Source organism: Cydia pomonella, chromosome 20, assembly GCF_033807575.1.
Source record: "Cydia pomonella isolate Wapato2018A chromosome 20, ilCydPomo1, whole genome shotgun sequence".
NCBI classification, from domain to species: Eukaryota; Metazoa; Arthropoda; class Insecta; order Lepidoptera; family Tortricidae; genus Cydia; species Cydia pomonella.
In genome coordinates, this window is record NC_084722.1 from 745,812 (window position 1) to 770,787 (window position 24,976).

Here is a 24,976-nt window from a genome sequence, read left to right on the forward strand (position 1 = left end):
GATTATTTACCTCGTTTCTAATGCTAAAAACGAAGAATAAAGCAAAACCTATACTTTCAGAAATCTACCTACGCGACACTTTTCAATCAAAATTTATAAATATTTGGATATTATATTCCCAATTCAGAAAGAATTTGCCTTAATGACTGATTTCGGATCCTGTAGCAGCACATATTATATTCTAAATTAGGAACTAGTAAGGAAAAAAAACTTGAAAAGCGTAACGTTTAAGTATGTTTTGCATTAAGTCTATGAGCCATTACAGTTATTATTTTACACTTCATAAAAAGGCTCATCCAGCTGTAATGAAGCGCTAATAAAATAATTTGAATCATTTAGCCCATTTAGTTTAGCTTGAGTTTTGTTCCGTAATCAGCAATGCACAAAGGTAATAGGTATAGCTGAATATTTTAATACATAGAACACAACTTTAACTCAGGAACAAATAATTGTTGTAATATAAACACAATAAATGCACTTACCGAGATCGGAACCACAGAACCTTCATCTTCGTAGACAGACTCAAGAGCCACTACTTACTAGGCTACGCAGTCGTTATATTTAGAAATTATATAAATCCGTAGTTTCCCCAAATAAATACGCCGTATCATTGAAGTGAATAAAAATGAGCATAGTAATAAGGTGCTAAAATGAGAGGTGCAAAGACAGCACTAGGTACTCAAATTTATTATTATATTATATAATTATAGGCGAGCAGCTATTTAGCTGATGAGCCTATGTCACACAGTGTCCTGTATTATACAGTTCAAAGTTTGTAAAGTCGTATCACATCACTAAGTAACATCAGTCTAACTTATTGTTTAAAAGCCACTTGTCTAATCTGTTTTTAAAAACATTGACCGAGGGAGCAGTTACAACACTATCCGGTAAACGGTTCCAAGCCGCCACGACACGGTTGGACAAAGAATGATATGCAGCTTTAGTAGTAGTGGGAGTGCGAACTATTCTTAGGCTGTGACCTCGGGTCTCGCGGCTGATAGTTCTCTTGTTGATTATATCGTGAATGTCGGGGAGGTTGTAACAGTGGGTAACAATCTTAAAACACTCGATAAGGTCTCCTCTCGCTCTCCTGGCTTTGAGTGTGGGCAGCTTCAGTACCTTTAGCCTTTCTTCATAAGGTAGGCGTTTGAGCTTAAATGGAATCTTGGTGGCTCTTCGCTGCGCACTCTCTAAAAGGTCAATGTCTTTGACAAAATAGGGATTCCATACTTGGAAAGCATATTCGAGCAAAGGGCGGACATATGTTTTATAAATTTTGATAAAAACTTCAACAGATATGCATTGGAAGGAGCGTTTTATAACATACAAGAACGAATTTGCCTTTTTGACTATATTATTTATGTGCTCACCCCACTTCAGGTTATTTATGGATATTTCTCGATTAATAATACTTCATATTAATTTATGATGAAACAATACTTTCTTTGATAAACGTAAAGATCAGAATTTTCCATTTTTATTAAAATATCTAATAAAAATATGGTGAACCCCAATTCCGGAACCAGTTCCGGAATTCCGGAATTGGGACCTAATATCGAAAATCAGTTCCGGAATTGGAAACCGTCCGATATTACAAGCCCTAGTAGTGACCCTGCCTAGAAGCAGGAGGGTTCGAATCACTGTAAGGACATTTATTTGTGTGAGCATAGATCTAAAACACACCAATAAAAATATTACAACAATTTTTGTACAATAGCTAAAAAAATTGCTTCTATAAATGTGCAACTTTATTTTAGATTACTTTTTTATTAAAACTAATTCAATATAACAATTCAAAACAGTAAGAATTAGATTTATTGTATTTTACTTACTAACCAATGTTTTTGACATATAATGTGTAATAACAATAATATGTTTTTTTATTAATCTGAAATAAATAATATTTATTAATTCATCTATTCAATAATATTTGTGGTCCCGAGCACATACAGCCTGGCTCAGTGAGAGTAAGAGAAACAACAGTAGGCCTAGCACTTGATTGGCGTGACATTATCCCCTCCCCGTCTTTTCTTAACTATGGTAATTAAAGAGGGATGGGTAGTCTATCTCGCCGCGAGATACTGTCGCGGCAATCATGTGCTAGCCCGGCTGAACTTACAGTGCCTGAAAGTAGTAACACGGTCTATTTTTAGTTTATATGCGGATTTCTCGACAAAGATAAAACAAAAACATTTCAATAAAACATTTCCAACTCACGTTTGCAAATATCAGCTGAAGGAATGACAATTTAATACAATATATTTACAGGCATTGCATAAGATATACAGGGTAAAATTATACTTTGTATCTTTAGGTATTTAAATAAAAGTAAAAAAACAGTTCATTTTCGGGTAGTTATAACATTTATTTACCAACCAAATACAAAACCGCCTGTATCTGTCACTGAACGACCTGACTTTAACCTACTTGATCATGTAATGTTTTCATCTACCCTCAACTGGCTTAAGGAGCTATTTGAGGGTAGATTTTGTTTGCTTTTATTTAAATACCAAAAGAGAGATTATAGAGTCAGACCAAGCCAAGTTGGCAGCGATTTTGATGGCCCAGATGGTGCAAGTGTTAAGTAAACGTCATAATTTCATATAAATTTGAGGTTTAAAATAACATTTGCACCATCTGGGCTATCAAAATCACTGCCAACGTATCTTGGTCTAACTCTAAGAGTTTTAAAGTTAATGTTCAGAGTTTCAGAAAAGAGAAAGATGTTAAGTGTTTAGTTGGTAGTGACCCTGTGTACGAAGCAGGTCGTCCCGGCGTCAAATCCTGGTAAGGGCCTTTATTTGCGTATTTATTACACATATTTGTTCCCGAGTTTAAGATGTTTTGGTGTAGGTGTAAAAGTATTTATATTTATATACTAGTACGAGTATATTATGTAAGTCCAATAATTGAAAATACCAGTCTACTTTCCGGGCTGGGTCACGGAGCAACCCTTCAGACGAACAGGCAGACTTCAAACTTCAGAACTTCAGACGGACATGGCAGAACTATAAGGGTTCCTTGTTGACTACGGAACCCTAAAAATACCTCAACCTAGAAATGTATATCGATGTTTATAGCAAATTAATGTTATTCCTGAGATATATACCCTATCAACAACCAGCTGAAAGCAGGACCATAGCTGAAATCGTAAAGAAAAAATAACGTTCATACATTTCAGCTGACAAAGGCTCGGAAACCGGTAAAATTTCCAAACCGGTAATATTATTTACTTGGGGTAAAATCTTTTAATTTCTGTTTCGTTCGTAAACGCCGTCATTTTTAAACTGGTTTTTAGGAGTACAGAGTAAAGTTCTTGTCAGATTAACCGGTCTATAACTATAAAAACCGTTTTCTTCCCATGTCGTCTTCGTTTACGCGGCACACTACCACGTTGGCCGGCAGTCTCGTCGCACGTCGATTTAACCGGTTTATTTAGGTTACAACAAAGTTCTTAAAACGTTCGCGTTCGTATGAAAGTTCGGAGTAAAACCAAACTAAAACGGTATTTACCGCTATTTTGTAAAACTGGTTCTGAGCCTTGCAGCTGACGGCTTGACGGCTGATCCAATTTTCATGTGATTTAAAAGTTGGTTCTAGAGAAGGAGTTCTGTTATTTAATGTATTCACCTTACATAACGTGACTTTACTTAAAAAAACTGTATGTTAACGACAGCAATCATGGATCATTTAGGAAAAAATTTGGATTATTTTTGATATTTCACCGACACCTGTAAAATTTCTACCGCTTTACGCTTTAAAAGTTGAATGTCCAATTCGTACGTTATGTTTTCTATGTATTTAATGAAAGCTACTTAAATTGGTTTCAATATTATTAATCAATTAAAACTGTGTTTTTATTTGCTCCAGTCATGGAATGTATGGCGCCATTCATTTTCAAAATAACAAATATCAATAAAAAAATAAACTTAACAGCTCTTTAGCTCTTGTTTATGGTAAAATGTTGCCAGAGATTAAAAACTGAGGATTTGTTTATATCATTCCATTACTAGTGCCTGTTCCATTATAGGAGTGTTTACTATACTTAAAAAATAGTTCGCTAGCAAAAAAATTGGTATTGATTCAAAATTTTACCGCTGTCTGTACTTTTCTTTTCGCAGACAAATAATACTCATAGAGACAAGTCTAATAAACCCAAACACATTTAGGTTGCGGTGTTTCATCACAGAATTCCTATGGCCACCTATGTCCATCATCAGATCAGCTCGATGGTACCATAATATTGCATTGTCACACAACTTATGTAAATTTACACGAGGGGTTCTGATGTATAGAGTCACTCTTTCTCTACTTATATTTGTCTATGCCCAAACATACAAACAAACATTGAAAATTAAATGAAAGCTTGTGTAAGGTAACATTTGGCAATTTACACATTTATAATCAATCATTAATAATATTTTATTTATTAAGGGATTGTCAATTGACTCTAGTCTGTCACGTAACTTGTCCAGCGGATCGACTGAGAGGGTAGATTGGCGGGAACAGCTGGCTTTGAAAACACAAGCGAGTATCTGAGCAAGGCATTCTGTTGGTAACCTCGGAATGAGACGGATGTCTTGCGAAATATTGTTCCTAGTACCGATTAAGTTAAATAAAGATTGACGGATACATATATGATTGTAAAAATGTAACTAAAGGAATGTCGGAAAATACATGGTTGATATAAAATAAATAAATAAATATTATATGACATTAGTACACAAATTGACTAAGTCCCACAGTAAGCTCAATAAGGCTTGTGTTGAGGGTACTTAGACAACGATATATATAATATATAAATATTTATAAATACTTAAATACATAGAAAACACCCATGACTCAGGAACAAATATCCATGCTCATCACACGAATAAATGCCCTTACCAGGATTTGAACCTGGGACCATCGGCTTCGTAGGCAGGGTCACTACCCACTAGGCCAAACTGGTCGTCAAATATAAATATAAATTCGATGTGTTGTTTTTATCCTGACCAAGCGACCTCAATACTTGTTACATATAAACTTTTTTAAGCCCATCATCCGTAGCACCCGGTATAGCCAAAAGGATGCAGCGTAGTGAGAAAATGCAAGTGCAAGTTGCAAGAGCAAGATATTAAGGGAATGCACTTCTGGGGAAGATTTAATCCTCTTACAGTGTATCGTTAACTGCAAGGATGCACTTCGTAAATGTGCAATAAAGTAGGGGAGCGAGGCAAGATGGGGCAGGTGTCAAGATGGTCCTTTACGATTTATTTTATTTCTCGCGTTAAATGATGGTTGCTTTGACAGTCCATTTGTATATGGATAAACAATAATTAAATGTCTGTAGACATTTTTGAAAGTTTACCATGTTAATTTATTTAGAAAAAAAAGATATAAGTAAAGGTAAATGCCCTCTTGATTGTTCAAAAATGAATGAAAAAGTTGGATTTTGTCTACATGTAGGGCAAAGTAATCAGATTTTGGAATTGTTTCCTTATACTAACTGGTAGAATTGACTTTTAAATGATGATTTTGAATGATAAATTATTTATTACGTTCATTTGGAAATACCTAAAAAATCATATTTTTTTTTGGTATTTCATAGTTAGTATTTTCCTCGCGTTGGTGTGGTTAAAAAAATTGTATTTCGTGCCTTGAAACCGTCACAACGCTGAAGATTCCATTTATCGACACTCGCTACGCTTGTGGTTCAATTTTGGAATATTTCGCTTGCTCGGGTATCAATATTAGCACGAACGTTTAAACAACAATTTTGCCCCCGTAAAACTAATACCTATTTTAAATTAAGCTTAACACAAGACTCCTAAGAGACTTCAAGGGACTGTCATATGGACCATGAAACCATGATTCAACTCATCGCATTACAGTGTTCGTAAAGTGCAATATCTTCTCATTTCTTTATTAATTTCTTTTTCTTTTGTAAGAATTCGATATGTTTTCTGACAGAGCTACGTATTTTTATGATTTATTGGCCAACTTTATTGTCACGCGTGCAATAGAGTATTTAAGAGCAAGTTCGGCCTGGCCAGCCACATTAGGGCTCATGCTATTAGACAACGTCCATAATATGTTTATTTGGAGTCACCGTCATCGAAAACGATGAGGAGGACTATATTTTTTCAATATTTTATCAATTTTCTATTAAGAAAAATAGCTAAATAAATGCCCTTACGAGGATTTAAACCCGGGACATTAGGATTCATAAGCTTGGTATTATAATCTCCGAAGACTTTAAAAAACTCGTCTCTTAATAACCTTTGTAATAACATTGTTTAATGAAATTCTTCTTATAACTGGGACGGAGATCCAAGTTAATATCTAGTTAGCAAGTAATTCCCCAAAGTCCCGGGTGGTATGGCCGTTTTTTTCCAGGAGTAATAAAATTGAGGAAAGGCTATTGAATGATCTGGTAATTAATTTATTGATAGTGGCATACCAGTGTACAACACGTAAATAACGTAGTATAGAAAAAACATCCAAATAATTATTACTAGTCCCTAATCATTTTATGTTATAAATATCAAAATAATTATCTGTCTGTCTGTTACTACTGTTACTCTTCATGCTAACCGCTTAATCGATTTAAATAAATAAACTAATTGATTAATATTATAGAACATTCTTATACAAATTTACTAAGCTGTTGTGCGGACTGAGACAACGATATATCTAATATACAAATACTTAAATACATAGAAACACCCATAACTTACGAACAAGTATTTGTGCTCATCACACAAATAAATGTCCTTACCGATTCGAACCCAGAATCATCACGACTCACCACCCACTAGGCGAAACCGGTCGACAAAATAAACAAGTAAATATTCTAACTATTTATAGAATTGGAAAATGTACAATTCTAATCATTACGAGTTTTCTAATAATTTAATATTCTTGTTAAAATCATACATTTTAAAGGTCAAAATAACAATTATGGAGTTTGAAAACAAACCCATTTGACTGAGGCCGACAACAGGTGAAATTTCATTATTTAAACTAAAACCATACCTTCCACGTCCCATAGAGTAAACATGTCTATCCTGACAATATTTGAATGTAAATTACATGTCACAACGTGCCGTCCCACGGGACAAGCATGTTCCAAATGCTTGACGGACGGGCAAAGGCCCTCGTAACAGTGCGAGGGCAGGTCCAAAAGTTTTTAGTTTGCCACAAAACTGTGGCGAGTCAAGTCAAAATGCCATCTCTTTCACTCTTGGTTTGTCTTAACAAGGGTAAAGGAGATAGCATTTAGTTTTACAGCAAGTATAGTTGCTGTGGTCTATTCATTTATTTGAACCTTTATTGCACTTGTCAAGAGTACGAAAGATGAATTAGTACTTTACCTATATATTAATAGATCGCAATAATCGTAATTTTTTCAAAAAGTTATGTTAGTTCATAGAGTCTGCAATTATTTGGAAATCGCGTAGTTTTAATTGCGGTTTGAATTTTAGTCTCATCTATTTTACTTTTCGGCGTTTTATTATAAACCATATAATCTTGATTCCAGAAGAATAGCAAGCAAATTTTAAGGTTTAGATATCAACCGTATTTCAAACCCCGGCTCGCACCAATGAGTTTTTCGGAACTTATGTACGAAATATCATTTGATATTTACCAGTCGCGATTGGTAAATACACTCGCTTTTCGGTGAAGGAAAACATCGTGAGGAAACCAGACTAATCCCAATAAGGCCTAGTTTACCCTCAGGGTTGGAAGGTCAGATGGCAGTCGCTTTCGTAAAAGTGCCTACGCAAATTCGTGGGATTAGTTGCAAGCGGTCCCCAGGCTCCCATGGGCCGTGGCAATAACCCGAGATAAACGCTAGGAAGACGATGATGAGATATCAACCGTAAGTGTTAGATGAATTATAAATTTATAAAAGTTCAAGGACATTGGGTGTTGACAGCCTCTTAAGTAATCGTCATCATTTCATAGAAGTTTGACGTTTAAAATAACACTTGCATCGTCTGGGCTATCAACATCGCTGCCAACTTAACCTGGTCGAACTCTACACTGGATTTCCTGTCATTTCGACTCGTTCAACCAATGTGAATTAAGGGAGGCCTTCGGGTATTTAATTAGGGACAATCTGTTACAAACAACATAAATCCGGCCAAGGCTGGCGACGTCAAGGGTCATTTTGTTATAATATACCTATACCGTTGGACCCGGGTACGTCCTTAAACTACGTCCAAAAGAGAGGTATGGGCATTGTGAATTTCATCTCGCTTTGTGTGGTAGGGCACAGCCAGTGGATGTCATTCCAGATCTAGAGCAGAGCCCAACTGGGGAAGTACCTCCACCTTACAGAAAACCGCAGCCAAATAACACTAGACCCTACTCATAGTGTTGTGTTCCTGCCGGTGAGTAAGGTTGCCAGAGCTCAACGAAGGGGGGGGGGGGGGGTTAGGGTCGGCAACGCGCATGTAACTCCTCTGGAGTTGCAGGCGTACATAGGCTACGGATACTGCTTACCATCAGGCGGGCTGTATGCTTGTTTGCCACCGAAATAGTATAAAAAAAAAAAAACCTATATTAGGTACCACAATATCAGTAATAATTTCCGATACACTTAAGAGTGTATCAGAAAAAGGTAGCTGATATTATAGTATGGGGGTCCAGGCAGGAGGAGTCAAGTGTAAACAGCGGTATAGTCAGTTAAATAATGAACATTTATTGAAATGTATCGTCGTCTTATATACTATTCCTAAACCTACGAAAAAATAGAAAGATAGGTATCTTAGAACTACAGAATCTAATCTACCCTTTGACGTAAATCGCACCTCTCTAGAGTGCGATGGCATATCTTCTATCCCGCTCACAATCGCCGGTTGCATGAAGTGGGTAGTAGAAAATACAGCAATTCAGGACTACCGCAGAGAATGTCGCTTGCGAGAGTAGCACGCCCTGTCTTCCATCTCGCTCCAACCGCTGCATAAATACGTGCGCGCCGCCTGCGCGCGCCTCAGTTGCGTCCGGCCGTCGATGCGAGCGCATGTCCCATAGCACTCCCTCTCAAGCGAAGCGAATACGTTTCGTGACTCTGCCCGATCTCGTCACATACGTCTGAGTGTTTGGGCTAGATGCAGGAGTCTGGCTGTCGCTTGTGACGTCTTCATTGTAGATGTAGGCTGGCTTCAGACGCTCTATAGTGACGACAGTAGTTCGTTGTGGCATTTGTATCTTGAAATACTTGTCGTAGCGTTTGAGGACTTCGAACGGGCCATCATATGGTGGTGTGAGCGGGGGTCGCACGGTGTCATTACGCACGAATACGTGAGTACACGACGCAAGGTCCTTATGCACGAAAGGTCTCCATTGCGTGGCGTGCGTCCGGGTTACAGGAACAAGTGATGACATTATCTCTGACAAACGTCGTACAAACTCTGCATCTTCAATCGTCGACTTTGTAGGTACGAAGAAATCAGCTGGCATGCGTAGTGGGGATCCATACGTCATCAATGCAGGACTTAGGTTGTTATCGCTGCGTAATGCGGCTCGTAATCCAAATAAAACTGTAGGCAGCTCTTCGGACCATCTTGAACTTTCGCCCCTTGCCATAAGAGCGGCTTTCAACGTGCGGTGTAGCCTCTCCACTTGAGAATTCGCCTGAGGGTGGTAGGAAGTGGTACGTATTCTTGTGGTCCCAAGCTTCTTCAGGAGAGCGTTGAAAAGGTTTGACTCGAAGGTACGACCTTGATCTGACGTGATGCGTAGCGGGCATCCAAATCTCGTAATCCAGTGCTCGTACAGGACTTTAGCGACAACTTCAGCTGTTATGTCGCGTACTGGTATTGCCTCGGGCCACTTCGTGCAGCGGTCGATCATTGTGACGCAATATCGATAATCATTTGATATTCTTAGGGGTCCCACGATATCGATATGCAGATGCTCGAAACGCTGAGATGGCGGGAACTCTCCGATAGGTGGAATCACGTGACGATGTATTTTAGCTCGTTGACATCCAATGCATGCTCGAGTCCAAAGTGCGACGTCTCTGTTCATTGCTGGCCAAAAGAACTTAGATGCCATAAGTCTCCTCGTTGCGCGTACACCTGAGTGGCTTATATCGTGTTGCGCTTTGTAGGCCGCATAACGATAAGCGATAGGTAGGTACGGTCGCGGTGTGCCAGTTGAGAGCTCACACGTGATTGGTCGATTGATGGCTGGTAGTGTGACTTCAGTGAAATTCAGATTTTCTTGAGTTTTCAATTTTGTTAGTTCTTCATCGGTGCGCTGGTCGGTGGCTAATTTGTCGAAATCTATTGCGGACGGACATTGTATTTCTTCGATTCTTGATAAGGCGTCAGCGATGTTGTTTTTGTCGCCTGGGATATACTGGATGCTCGAACAAAATTGGCTAATGAAGTGCAGTTGGCGCTCGCGTCTCGGAGTGTCGCTGCTGCTCGGTGCTCGCGTAAGTGCGTGCGTAAGTGGTCTGTGGTCCGTGTAGACGATGACGTCATTGCCTTCTATAAGTCGTCTGAAGTGCTTTACAGCCATGTAAATCGCTAGGAGTTCGCGATCATACACACTGTAGCGGCGTTGCGTCGGACTCAGTGCCTTCGAGAAAAATGCCAGCGGTTTCCAAACATTATCAACTTTCTGTTGGACCAAACCTCCTACGCTGTGGTCTGATGCATCACTCATGATACATAGAGGAGCGCCGTGAACTGGATACGATAGCGTAGTTGCTTCCAATATGCTTTGGCGGCATTTCTTGAAAGCTTCATCTGACTCGGTGTTCCATTCGATAGGAGTCTTGTCATTTTTCTTGGAGTTGTGCAGATACTTGTTGAGTTGAGACTGAAGTTCCGCTTGATGTGGTAGGCAGTCACGGTAAAAATTTAACATGCCTAGAAATCTTCTCAGCTCACAGACTGTCTTCGGCTTTGGGTAATTTGATATTGCTTCGATCCGCTCTTGAGTGGGACTGATGCCGTCGGGTGATACTTCATAGCCAAGGAAGTTGATTTTTCTTCGTCCGAACTCGCATTTATCGACATTGAGAGTTACGCCGTATTTATCTAGGCGTTCCAGGACTTGTCGAAGCAGTGTTTTGTGTTCTTCTTCATTTTCAGAGGACAGGAGAAGATCATCAACGTAACAGAAACAGCCATCTATGCCTCGTAGAACGTCGTGCATGAATCGTTGGAATGTTTGGCTTGAGTTGCGGAGCCCGAACGTCATTGAGTTAAACTGGAACAACCCGAACGGTGTGATTATTGAAGTTTTCTGCGCGTCTTCTTTGTTCATGGGGATCCAAAAATACGCCATCTTCAGGTCTAATTTTGAAAAAATCTTCTTGTTGTGCAACTGGTACGTAAAATCTTGAATTCGAGGTAAAGGATAGCGATCGGGTTGTGTTACGGCGTTCAAACGTCTATAATCGCCGCAGACACGTAGAGAACCATCTTTTTTCTTGACAACGTGCAGCGGACTTGCCCAGGGGCTGTTTGAGGGTTGACAGATGCCCATTTCCATCAAGCGTTCGAATTCGGCCTTCGCCGCTGCATATTTGTCGGGCGGCAGTGGGCGTGGCCTGGCGAAGAGTGGGGGGCCCGTAGTCTCGATGAAATGCTGCACGTTATGCTTGGCCGGCGTTTTCAAAGACATTGGTCGTAGTACATTAGGATACTGTTTGAGAATCTCGTAGTAGGCTTGATTGCTGCTGATCAAATAGACGGTTTCTTGAGTACTTCGAACTGTTAATGCGTTGACTTGGAGTTTAGTGGTTTTGTCGATGAGCTTCTTTTGATCTAGGTCAGGTAGCAGCTTGTAGTGCCGAAGGAAATCAGCTCCGAGGATTGAGGTCTTGATGGCAGCCACGATAAACGTCCAACGGTAGTCGCGCCGTAGCCCCAAGTTAAGAGTGATTGTTTTCTCTCCATAGGTCTTAATCGGCGTGTCGTTTGCGGCGTAAAGCTTGTAGGTGCTTGATAACTGGTTCTTCTTGTGATGCGACGATAGTACTGATATTTCGGCGCCAGTGTCGACGAGGTAACGTTCTCGAGAGTTGCGATCGATGACACAAAGGCGGTTGCTGACTGGAGGTACACCGAGGCCCGCCAGAGTCGGTGTAGGCATTAGTTTTCCGATGAGCTAGTCTTCTTGCTACACGGCGATTCACATCTTCGTGCTTTGTCTCCGAATCTGAAGTGATATCGGCACAGCCATCCAGGATCACCGGGCTTGCGTGCAGTTCCATGCGCCGACATAGATCTCGAACGGGAACGGCTGCGAGAGCGAAAGGGACGGCGATAGCGTTGCCGGCCGCCGGACCGAAGGGCTGCAATTTCGAGTGTTAAATTGTCGAGCTTCTGGGATAACTTCTCAAAAAATGTGTTTTCGCTGCTTTGCGGGGCTTGAAAATCTGTGGCTCGTGTGACTGCAGCAACGGTGACTGGCTCGGCGTGCTCTAACATCTTGTCGGCCATGGCATCACGTCGGGGTCACCAAATATGGGGGTCCAGGCAGGAGGAGTCAAGTGTAAACAGCGGTATAGTCAGTTAAATAATGAACATTTATTGAAATGTATCGTCGTCTTATATACTATTCCTAAACCTACGAAAAAATAGAAAGATAGGTATCTTAGAACTACAGAATCTAATCTACCCTTTGACGTAAATCGCACCTCTCTAGAGTGCGATGGCATATCTTCTATCCCGCTCACAATCGCCGGTTGCATGAAGTGGGTAGTAGAAAATACAGCAATTCAGGACTACCGCAGAGAATGTCGCTTGCGAGAGTAGCACGCCCTGTCTTCCATCTCGCTCCAACCGCTGCATAAATACGTGCGCGCCGCCTGCGCGCGCCTCAGTTGCGTCCGGCCGTCGATGCGAGCGCATGTCCCATAATAGTATCAAAAAATTCATGGATGATGCTTATTATTGCTTATGAGGAGGACGACATCTACTTAATTATGAATTTTCTGTTGAAACGGTAATGTACTTGAAGTTTCGTTTATATGAGGTGTAAATATCGTTAATATTAGTGTAAATTTCGTTTACATAAGGTGTAAATTTCGTTTATATAAGTTGTAACTTTCGTTTATATAAGGTGTAAATTTCGTTTATATAAGGTATACATTTCGTTTATATAAGGCGTAAATACAATTTTTGACTACGTAACTTTGTTTGGACTAGGAAAGTGGTTAATAATTGACATATCAAAAGACCCCGGGGTTTTTGGTTTTTCACTTATATTTATCTTGGAAACTTAGAATCTTAGCGACATGACTACATACACAACACACGACTACAACTCGAAAGCTGATTAAATTTGATACAAAATTATTTGAGTTAACTTTCTCGATATCTTGAATAGTTTTGACGACCGGTTTGGCCTAGTGGGTAGTGACCCTGCCTACGAAGCTGATGGTCCCGGGTTCAAATCCTGGTAAGGGCATTTACTCGTGTGATGAGCATGGATATTTGTTCCTGAGTCATGGGTGTTTTCTATGTATTTAAGTATTTATAAATATTTATATATTATAATATATCGTTGTCTAGGTACTCTCAACACAAGCCTTATTGAGCTTACTGTGGGACTTAGTCAATTTGTGTAATAATGTTCTATAATATTTATTTATTTATTTATTATATCCTCTCTTGAAAGTTTATTTGGGGCTGTGATATGTACATCAATGAAGCTGTTAAGCCATGTTTGGTATCATTTTCATATAAATCGGGGATGTTAACTTAATTTATGCTATCGCATTGATACCATACTGAAGTAAAACTTAAAAATAAAAACTTTTCTTACAAGATTAAATCTCCTCTTCACGCTTAAACCATACAGATTTATATAATGTATATATATATTTTTTTTATTAATTCTTTTATTATTATTTTTTTCTTTTCCTTTTGTAAGAATTCGATATGTTTTCTGAATCTTTCTATATTTGTATGATTTGATATGACATATATAATTTTTAATCAAATTTCTATAAAGAAAAGTAGCTACTATATGTAATTGCATGATTTCTATAGTAATCTAAATTGTATTTTTTCTTATTTAATGCATGCTAATTATAAGATGTAATGTTTTGAAAAGATGTAAGAAGACTTAACTGAAATAATCTTGTAGCAAATTTAATCAGCTTTCGTGTTGTAGTCCTGTGTTATGTATGCAGTCATGCCGCTAAGATTCTAAGTTTCCAAGATAAGTATACCTAAGTGAAAAACCAAAAACCCCCTCTCCCCCCGGTTCAAGGGCTAGGGCTCGGGACTTTTGATATGTTAATTGTTAACCTCCTAACTTTTCCAAACAAAGTTACCTACGCAGTAAAAAATGTGTTCCAAGCATTTCCCTCTATGGTTTTTTTGAGCTTTCGTTGCCTGGTCTAACTTCTGACTGTTCTGAATCTGCCAAAACATTTTATAAAGGTACTAAGGGTTCGAGAATATTATGATTTTGAATTATTTAAACCAGTGGCAGTCCAATTCGAACCTGTGTCAATTGTATTTATTTATTTAAACTTTATTGCACACATAAAGAAAAATGTACAAATGGCGAACTTAATGCCAAAAGGCATTCTCTACCAGTCAACCATTGAAATTGTAGCCGATATCATTTAAATATCAAACCGATATTTAAATGATATTGGAATCATATCTGTTAGCCGTCATTGGCGCACACATTTCGCTCACATAAACTCGCGAGCTGAGCGCTAAGTGATATGATTCTAATATCATTCAAATATCGGTTTGATGTCAGGTGCACGTTCGAATTGGCCTATGAGATATCCAACTATATTTTATGTCGTATCCGTTTCGGCGTAATTATCATGTTTCGGTCTAAATTTCGGTTTCTGCCAGAAAAAAAACTTCATTTAAGATCATTAAAATTAAATTCTAAATATTCGTTTAAATATAAAAACTTGTATGTTACTTGCAGTCCGTATGGTTGTGTGCCACCGAAGTGATATTAAAAGAACATAATGCACAATAAAAGATGGCCGGCATATACGTCAATGCCGTAACCATAGAACACATATAATGTTTATTCTCAATAGAGCTTGCCCTACTTCTGTCTGTCTGTGAGTTGTGGACAGGACAAACACCACACCTCTGTGGAAATCAGATCACGATCATATCTAGCTAGTTACGTCTTCTGAATGTTAAATTTACTTCGAATTCAAGCTATAGAATCCCATAAAATTAGTGTCTGATCGATATCGTTTTTTTTTGTTTTTTTTTTTTTAATGATACTATTGGTTTTGGAGTGGAATTCAACAAGGATTGAATAGAGTAAAACATTATTTTGTCGCAGACAGCAAAACGATACGTGTATTCATTTGTTTTTAAACTGACAAAATAAAAACCACAGACAAAACAATATAGCTTCCAGCCAAGGAACATTGGGTTTAAAACCTGTTTGGTTTATATGTTCTAACAGATACAGGAGGCACACGAGCAGACTGATCACCTGATGGTAAGCGATTACCGCCGCCCAAGGACACCTGCAACACCTTCGGTTTGCGTAACCGAAGGTTCGGTGTTGCTTTAGTTTCGGTTGCAGGTTCGGCCATAACTAAAGAGCGACACCATTACGGTAAATTCACTTAAGTAAAGTTTCGGCCTAAAACATGATTTCATACGGAAACTTGCCGAAACCGATAGATCAGTCGGACAATACCGAATACAGTACCGGTCATCCGGGGTGAAAAGGGACAGCTGGGGTGAATAGAGATACAACTTAAAATGTGATTTACCTGACAATTTCTTAAAAAAATAACTACACATGATTCATAATTTTTGATTGCATTTGTGGGTTAACAATAGGTCTTATAACTAGAAAACAGTACGTTTACCACAAACCCTCTCTGGGCACTGATGATTTATGTATTCATGCCCAATTGCAGCTTTCTAGCGCTAGCCATCACGGAGCAAAGCCGCGGACAGACAGACGGACATGGCGAAACTATAAGGGTTCCTAGTTGACTAAGGAACCCTAAAAAGACAGTCACACCCCCATGTAATATGATATTAGTAGGATAGCACTTGGCCAATAGATACCAACGTATAATTTATAAAACATTATTATTTATTATTTGTTATTATTTTTTCCTGCACCAACATACACAAATGTATCTGCTTGACCCAATGGTTGACTGGTAGAGAATGCCTTTTGGCATTAAGTTCGCCATTTATTGACAATAACAAAATACATAATGGATATATACAGATGATTACTATAACTAGCTTATATCTAAAATAGGCCCTTGAGGCATTGTACCAAGGATGCTGGCGGCATTTCCTCGTTGTATCGCAATACTGATACGTTGTGCGAGGAAGCCGCCAGCTCACCGGTTACGTCAACCAGACGTTTCGCGATTTCTCCAAAAAACTTGTGCGCGCTGGGACCCCATGGACCATTTCGCCATTTGTACATTTTTCTTCATGTGTGCAATAAAGTTTAAATAAATCACAAACAGAACTAGCAAGCTATCTTTCTACGTGTATTGTTAGTGATATCACCGATAACGACATATTTGAGTGCTGTGTGCAATACGCGAAGGTCTCTGATATAGTCTTATCTATATGCTAGCTTAAACTTTCACAGAGAGGTGATACTGTGGTAAGTGAAATTTTAGAAGCGAGTGTGGTAATTCCTGACAGCTGTAGGCGTGCTAAATTTTAAGCGAAATAATTCTTAAATATATGACACACCAAACATTCGTCCGCCATATTGTCATTTTTGACAGGTAGGCATCGAAAGCACATACCTATTCGGCATTCAGCCACGATTGAAAATTATGTAAAAATAGTTTTAACGGCTGTTAAATTAATAAAATTAAATATTTTGATACATAAACAAAAATATTAAATTATAAACGTCGGTATTTTAAAAGCAAAACTCATTTAAACTACTTGGGTGTAAGGATTAGTGTAATCATTTTAAAAAAGCTATATAGGGAGTTATAGCTTTTTTTTCATAACTCCCCCGGGAAAAATATAGGTCGTTGTCCTTAAGTACACCTGCATGAAATAAGATCTTTTTCGAGCAAGTGTGATGAAAAGAGTCTTAAGCCCACATATAAAGCATTTAAACACTAATGGCTCTGTGAGCTGTAGACCTCGCGAGGATAGCTTTAAACTGAATAAATGTGTCCTGGCTCCGCCATTTTGAGAATCAAATTAATCATTGAACCTACTCAGAAAATTTCATGAGAATCGGTTGAGAATTGCGACCTGTAGAGGAGAACATAAGAATATACGAAAGCATGTTTGTAAATGTAGACCTTTGCTCACGCTCGGTCACTAAAAAATTACGTAGATATACGGAACCCTCGGAGAGTTGGCGACTCGCATTTTGTTACTTAGTTCTTTTTGCTGTTCAGTATTATAAGGGTCATAACAGTTTGAGGTCCTTATTTGTCTTTTCAGCACCCAAAAGTTGGGTACATTAATGAAACAAATGGCCACTATTATGGTATACCCCAAAAAACTTTAGGGTCAGTTTTAGGTGTTATATTATACTTGTACCTCGTATAAGGCACAAGTAGAAAAGTATACTTCATCGTTCTCAGCTAGGTGAACATAAAACTCTGCTGTTTGAACCCGGGACCATAAGGCTATCAGCCTATGAAAGGTTAACTTTCCATATAGGAGAGAAGAAAAAGGGCGCTAGGGGCAGCCCATTAAGTAAGAAGTAATTTTAATCATATGTTCCTCCCCGGGACTCAAAATATCTCTATACCAAATTTCATCAAAATCGGTTCAGCGGTTATTGATTCCCTACCTCCCTTTTCATACCCTAAAAACTATCCCATGGTTTCTCGGAACTCAAATTATCTCTGACCCTCTACTAATATCTCTACTAATCTAAAAATAAGACACGTAATACATTGTTATTGATATTAGTGTCAAATTGTATGTTACTTTTTCTTTGTCTCTCGTCAATTTTATTTTTCTCTTGTTATTCGTTTGTGTCACAAAGCATGTAAGTTGTGGTTGAATAAAGATTTTATCTATCTATCTATCTATCTCTATACCAAATTTTAATTCCTACCATTGCAGTTGGCACTACCTTGCGCTGTCTCACTGCGAAAATTGCTTACCGCTGCATCCTCGAGGATCTTAGCTCAGAATAACAGCCTGTGCAGCTTGGTTTCGGTTCCAAGAGCAGCTGCGAAACCGCTGTTCATGCTGTGCGAACTTATATCGAACATCACGCAGGAGAGGTTCTTTTGAAGGTGGATGTCTCCAATGCATTCAATTCAAAGTAGACAGAGGCGCCTTATTGACTCAAATCAAAGATAAAATCCCGGCTGCCTATAATTTTCTTTGGCTGTGTTATGGTTCTACTTCTAAATTGTTATACTAATCTAGCCTTTTGGCTTCTTCCGTAGGTTGTCAACAAGGCGACCCTCTCGGTCCAGCAATTTTCAGCCTAGCAATCCATCCCATAATTTAAAACCCAAATTCCAAATTGAATATATGGTACCTAGACGATGGGACGCTTGGTGGTGCAGCGATCTCAGTTCTCGGTGATTTGGAAAAAAATTAAACAGACCTCGAAAGGCTTATCCCTTAATTTTACAAAAAGCGAACTCTTTGTTACAGAGTCCTGCCCAAACAAAGAGGAAACAGAATAGGGGCATCAACAAACATGCTCCACCGGTGCCAATGCGGAGTTATGGTGGATAATCTGGGCCACCACGAGCTCCCAGTGCTGTAGTGCTGGAAGGATCCCTCGCCACGCCAGACTCAACGACGTCAACCGAAGGGCCCTAGTCAGTGCTAAGGTACCGGCTCCTCGAGCCCAACGGTCTGGCCAGGGTCGATGGCAAGAGGCCTGACGGAATGACGCTGGTGCCTTGCAGTATGGGTGGGTGGTGGGTTGGTCGGTCGGTCGACTTAGGCCCAATTTATATATATAGGTTTTGACGACCGGTCTGGCCTAGTGGGTAGTGACCCTGCCTATGAAGCCGATGGTCCCGGGTTCAAATCCTGGTAAGGGCATTTATTCGTGTGATGAGTATGTTTTTTTGTTCCAGAGTCATGGGTGTTTTCTATGTATAAATATTTATTATATTATGTATTTATAAATATTTATATATTATATATATCGTTGTCTAAGTACCCTCAACACAAGCCTTATTGAGCTTACTGTGGGACTTAGTCAATTTGTGTAATAGTGTCCTATAATATTTATTTAAGTGTTTTTATTAAGTTTAACTTGTTATTTGTTGTGCCAATAAAAATTGTTTCAGCGATTTTATTATGAAGACACTTGAAAAAATTTTTGTTTTATGTTTTATATGTTTTTACTTCGGAATGAATTTAGCATCCCCGATTTATACGAATACGATTTCAAACTAGGCCTGGTAATTTATCTACATCAAACACCTTGGTGGCTTCCCTTCTTAAATCCATCCTCGGGTCCTAAGGAACAATCCTGCCAAAGGAAATCTTTTTGAATTTCACGCAACGCCGTATTTTATATGACATGCACCTTCGACTAACTGATTTATAATTGTTAGTTATATAATTGCCTTAACTTAATATTTGCGGGTTTTTCCTTAAAAAGCCATCAAAAACGCTTACCTTTTTTTTGGTAAAAAAAAAAACAGATTATGTATAGGTTAGTTTGTTTAGTTTAATCTCTACTGTTGCTGCTCAGATAAATAAATAAATAAATATTATAGGACATTATTACACAAATTGACACAGATCAATGACACAAATAAATGTATAAATAAATATTAATCAATATTATAGGACATTTTTACACAAAATTGACTAAGTCCCACAGTAAGCTCAATAAGGCTTGTGTTGAGGGTACTTAGACAACGATATATATAATACAAAGAAAACTAATAGTTCAGATTGTCTAGATACAACACGTCTCTCGATAAAATATCGACATTATTTCCACGAAAAGATACAGAGCAAGCGATAAAAGGTACTGTTTATTTGTTTGTTTTTCTCAGTGATGAAGTCGTGGGATTTGAAATAAGTTTGATGAATAATAAACCATTTATTGAGCTTTGGGGTGAAAACAAGCCATTTGTTAACAGGCGAATGATGGAAGTCCAAGATTATTAGAATACCCAGGGATTTTTGATGCGGGAATATTTTATTATTGGGTGTAGGTATATATAACTTATAACTTAAATCATTATGAAATAGTAACAAAACTCTTCTCCTCGCGTTGTCCCGGCATTTTGCCACGGCACATGGGAGCCTGGGGTCCGCTTGACAACTAATCTCAAGATTTGGCGTAGGCACTAGTTTTTACGAAAGCGACTGCCATCTGACCTTCCAACCCAGAGCGTAAACTAGATCTTATTGGGATTAGTCGCACGATGTTTTCCTTCACCAAAAAGCGACTAGTTAATATCAAATGATATTTCGTACATAAGTTCCGAAAAATCGTTGGTACGAGCCGGGGTTTGAACCCGCGGGCCACCAACGCTTCAAAACAAGAGCGACATAGGTTACAAAACTATGAATTAAAAATAAGTAGTAAGCCCCAAATGTGCTTATAAATTTTAAAATTTTTTTTGTTGAATCTGTTTATACAGCTTTAACCTATCATTAAAAATACACAGTATTTGGGTAGTTTTACGGTACTTAATTTTTAGGCCTCCGTACCAAAAAGGTACAAAAGGAACCCTTAGGGTGCGACTCTGTCCGTCCGTCCGTCCGTCTGTCATATTACCTACTAAATATCTCGAGAACTACTTAAGCTATCGACTTAAATTTATTTATGTAGTATAGTTATGAAAAGCGCTAACCCAGACACATTGAAAGTGTAATTTTTTTGGAAATTCTCCAATTTCTTTCAGATCACATTCAATTCTTTCAAACACCTCCTTTCAAATCAATTTATTTTTAATCGGTTCACATTCACATGTTAAAGAATTAGGTATCCCTGAAAAACCAACATACATACAAGTTGCGCAAATTAGTTCGCCAATGTGCCGATAGATGGCGGTGTACCCAATTATGCTTCTACTTCTGATCAAAAGTCTGTCGTGAATATAGTTACGTGATATAATTGCAAGCTTCTACGGAACCCTCGGTGCGCGAGTTAAACGAAGTTAACGGTTTTTTAAAAGCTTGTAGTGTGGAGTATGTTCTCCTTTCACGTTACTTACTATACAGGGTGATTCAGGAGACGTGAGCAGGATCAAGCTTGAGCATTCAGTAAGTTATAAGGAGCTGTTTCGTACCAGTATTTGTGAGATTAACGTTCATTTATTTTTTACTGTTCAAAAAAAATGTTTTAATTAATTTACGCCATGTATGGTCACCCTCTTTGTTTTATCCATAACAGGTGACAAATTGAATGTCATCGGAGTCTGGTTACTTTTCAAAAATCGTATCTCACTCAATTGTGACATTTTGTTTTCTTCATAATCAAACTGCTGTCATAACTGTTAAAGAGGTTTTATCTTTCTTAATTAAGTGTTGTAGGGTGTCCATGATTGTAGATTATCAAATTCGTCCTTCCCAAAAAGTTAAATAACATAAATAAAGCGAGATTGTTTTACTTAAATATGATGATGAACGGTTCATTTACTGATTGTGTAGGCTTAGTCCTGCTCACGTCTCATGAATCACCCTGTATAAGCATTTAACCAACTTATTTAAGTAGTATTACAATAAACATCATACAGACAACAACGTGTATATCCGTTACTCATTTCCCACATCACATTTCGGTCTTGTCAGTCTGACTGATTCCGTTTCACTAAAGCTGTTCGTCCACTAACTCGATTATGCCTCAGATAACAGCCAGCGGCTAGATTTAACCTATCCGATGCACTGAAAAACAAAAATGGACGAACTGAAAATTAAGGTCAGTGGATGTGTGCTGTTTTTTTAATACTACGACGGTGGCGAACGAGCATACGGCCCGCCCGATGGTAAGCAGTCTCCGTCGCCTATGGACGCCTGTAACTCCAGAGGAGTTTGCGCGTTGCCGACCCTAACACTCCGCACCCTCGTTTATAGATTTATAGGTTTCCCTTTTTTTTTTCAATATTTGCAATACAAACAAATAAATAAAAAGCGCAACCTATAAACCTAGAATATGTTATGCTGAAGCGATCGATATCAAAATCAGAGATATTTGTTAAGATTTAGTAAGTAGAAACTATTTTCTCTCGAAACGGAGTTTCATAGAAAAAGTACAGTTATCTACAAAGCTATTCTTTCCTCTTAATTTGATACCAGTATTTCCGGACAGATACAACCTTCAATAAAAAGCGTACTCACATTTTAAAAGCCGGCAACGTACTTGCAATCTTTCTGGTGCTAGGTTGCTTCCCATCAGGCGATTCGTCAGCTCGTTTGCCTCCTACATTATAAAAAAACCGGCCAAGTGCGAGTCGGACTCGCCCACGAACGGTTCCTTATCATTATCTATAAAAACAGAAAAAAATCACGTTTGTTGTATATTCTGTTTTTTTAGTACTTGTTGTTATAGCGGCAACAACAATACATCATCTGTGAAAATTTCAACTGTCTAACTATCACGGTTTATGAGATACAGCCTGTTGACAGACGTACAGACAGACAGACGGACGGACAGCGGAGTCTTAGTAATAGGGTTTTACCCTTTGGGTACGAAACCCTAAAAAAGTTATTTGCATTTTACGCTCGCATATTCATAAGAGACACAAAAAGATATGATAAAATTAGTCCTAGTCTGTCTGAGGCAAGTACTACACGAAATTATTCATTATTATGTACATAATACATGACCAAGACAGGCATATAATAAATTCAAATCTTGATGCCGAAATACAGTACCCAGTCAAAGGCTGTGGATTATAATGATAATATACTGGATTTTATTACTTCATACTTCTTATACAGAGCATGAGAAAAAGGTTAAGATTTTATATATGTTAACTAGATTTTGCTTGGTGCGCGGGGCCCGTGGGCCCCGCGGTGTGCATGGTGCTGTAGTTGGTATTGTTGTTTTTGTAGTTGGTGCTGTTGTTAGTGTTGTTGTTGATGAGTTGTTGTTGTAGGTGCCGTTGTTTGAGTGAAAAAGATTGTTTTCCAAAGGGAAAAGGTAAAGCAGTTAGAGTTTTGCTTGGTGCGCGGGGCCCGAGGGCCCCGCGGTAATCGTGTAGTTTGTTGTTTGTGTTGTTGTTAGTGTTGTTGTTAATGTTGTTGTTGTAGGTGTCGTTGTTTGAGTGAAAAAGTTTGTTTTCCAAAGGGAAGAAGTGGTGCAGTTGTACTTCAGCTGCGCGTGCGAGCATGCACTCGGCCTCGCGTATGTTGTTATTAATGTTGTTGTAGTGTTTGTTGTTGTTGCTGTTGTTTAGGTGTAAAAGTTTGTGTTTTCCAAAGAGAAAAGGTAAAGCAGTTGTACTTTTGCTTGCAAGGAATGGTCCGCGTGCGAGCACGCACTCCCGCAGCTCGGCCTTCGGCCTCGCGTGCTTGAGCGATCCAATGGGACGCTCCGGGCCTTCGGCCCTACGCGGAGCTCGGCCTTCGGCCTTCGCTGGGTTTCGAAGCTCAGCGTCGGGCCTTCGGCCCGCCGCTTCGCTTATTAAGACAGTTAACTTGTAACCGGTTCGCTCTATAAATGCACTTCTCCCGTTATTTTTAGTATAAAATATATTTGTTTTCCAAAGGGGAAAAGTAATGCGGTTGTACTTCCGATTTGGGCCGCACTCTCGCAGCTCGGCCTTCGGCCTCGCGTGCTTGGGCGATCCAATGGGACGCTCCGGGCCTTCGGCCCTACGCGGAGCTCGGCCTTCGGCCTTCGCTGGGTTTCGAAGCTCAGCGTCGGGCCTTCGGCCCGCCGTTCGCTTATTAAGACAGTTAACTTGTAACCGGTTCGCTCTATAAATGCACTTTTCCCGTTATTTTTAGTATAAAGAATATTTGTTTTCCAAAGGGGAAAGGTAATGCGGTTGTACTTCCGCTTTGGGCCGCACTCTCGCAGCTCGGCCTTCGGCCTCGCGTGCTTGGGCGATCCAATGGGACGCTCCGGGCCTTCGGCCCTACGCGGAGCTCGGCCTTCGGCCTTCGCTGGGTTTCGAAGCTCAGCGTCGGGCCTTCGGCCCGCCGCTTCGCTTATTAAGATACTCGGGGAGGGTTGGTTTCGCTTCGGGAGTAGTGCGGGAAGTTGGAGCTTAAACACGACCCAATAGTAAAAGTGTCTTGACAAGCTCACGTCGGGCCTTCGGCCCGCCGTTTCGCTTGTCTAAAACACTTTTCCTATTGGGTCGTGTTTAAGCTCCAACTTCCCCCTCTCAGGTGACGCTTCGGGCCTTCGGCCCTACGCGGAGCTCGGCCTTCGGCCTTCGCTAGCCTCGACGCGTAGCCGTCGGGCCTTCGGCCCGCCGGCTCCGCTTATCAAGACAGTTGACTTGGTATAACGCTTGGGAGCACCTTATGCACGCAGCTCGGCCTTCGGCCTCGCTTTTAGATACTGGGGGTTGCACGCTTGGGGGTCGGGGTGAAGGCTCCGGGCCTTCGGCCCTCCGCCGGGGTCGGCCTTCAGCCTCCCGGCCTGAAGCTCGCCCTTCGGGCTCGCTTAAAACAGTTTTTAAATAGGATTTCGCTTTGCTCCTCACGCCCGCAGCTCGGCCTTCGGCCTCGCCCAAAATTACTGGGAGTAGGACACGCTTGGCCACTCGGGGTGAAGCTCCGGGCCTGGTGGCCCTCCGCGGGGTCGACCTTCGGCCTCCCAGCCTGAAGCTCGCCCTTCGGGCTCGCTTAACCTACTTGGAAATTTGACTTTGCCCCTGTCCGCCGCCATTTTGGATTTTTCCAAAAAACTTTTTTTCATATGGTAATCTTGGCCCCCAGGCTCGCCGCATGCAAAATCTCAGCGCCCTCGGACCAACATTAAAAAAAGAAAAAAAAAACGTCGGCCATTTTGATTTTTTTTTTGATGCAGTTTTATTTGTTTCGGGGCCCTCTATGACATTTGGTCGAGCACCCTCCACCTATCACGCACCGTTTGAGAGTTGCCATACAAA

General features: G+C 39.7%; 2 protein-coding genes across 2 annotated transcripts in view; one reads left to right on the plus strand and one right to left on the minus strand.

Annotated features, from left to right (window-relative positions):
* Positions 1-24,976, minus strand: part of LOC133529080 (calcium/calmodulin-dependent protein kinase kinase 2) — a 305,137-nt gene that overhangs the window by 272,602 nt on the left and 7,559 nt on the right. The window lies entirely within an intron of this gene.
* LOC133529085 (uncharacterized) overlaps positions 18,711-24,976 on the plus strand; it is a 75,867-nt gene continuing 69,601 nt past the window's right edge. Inside the window, exon 1 of the mRNA XM_061866707.1 lies at positions 18,711-18,766. The gene's annotated coding sequence lies outside the window, so the exon portion shown is untranslated. The remainder of the gene's footprint in view (positions 18,767-24,976) is intronic.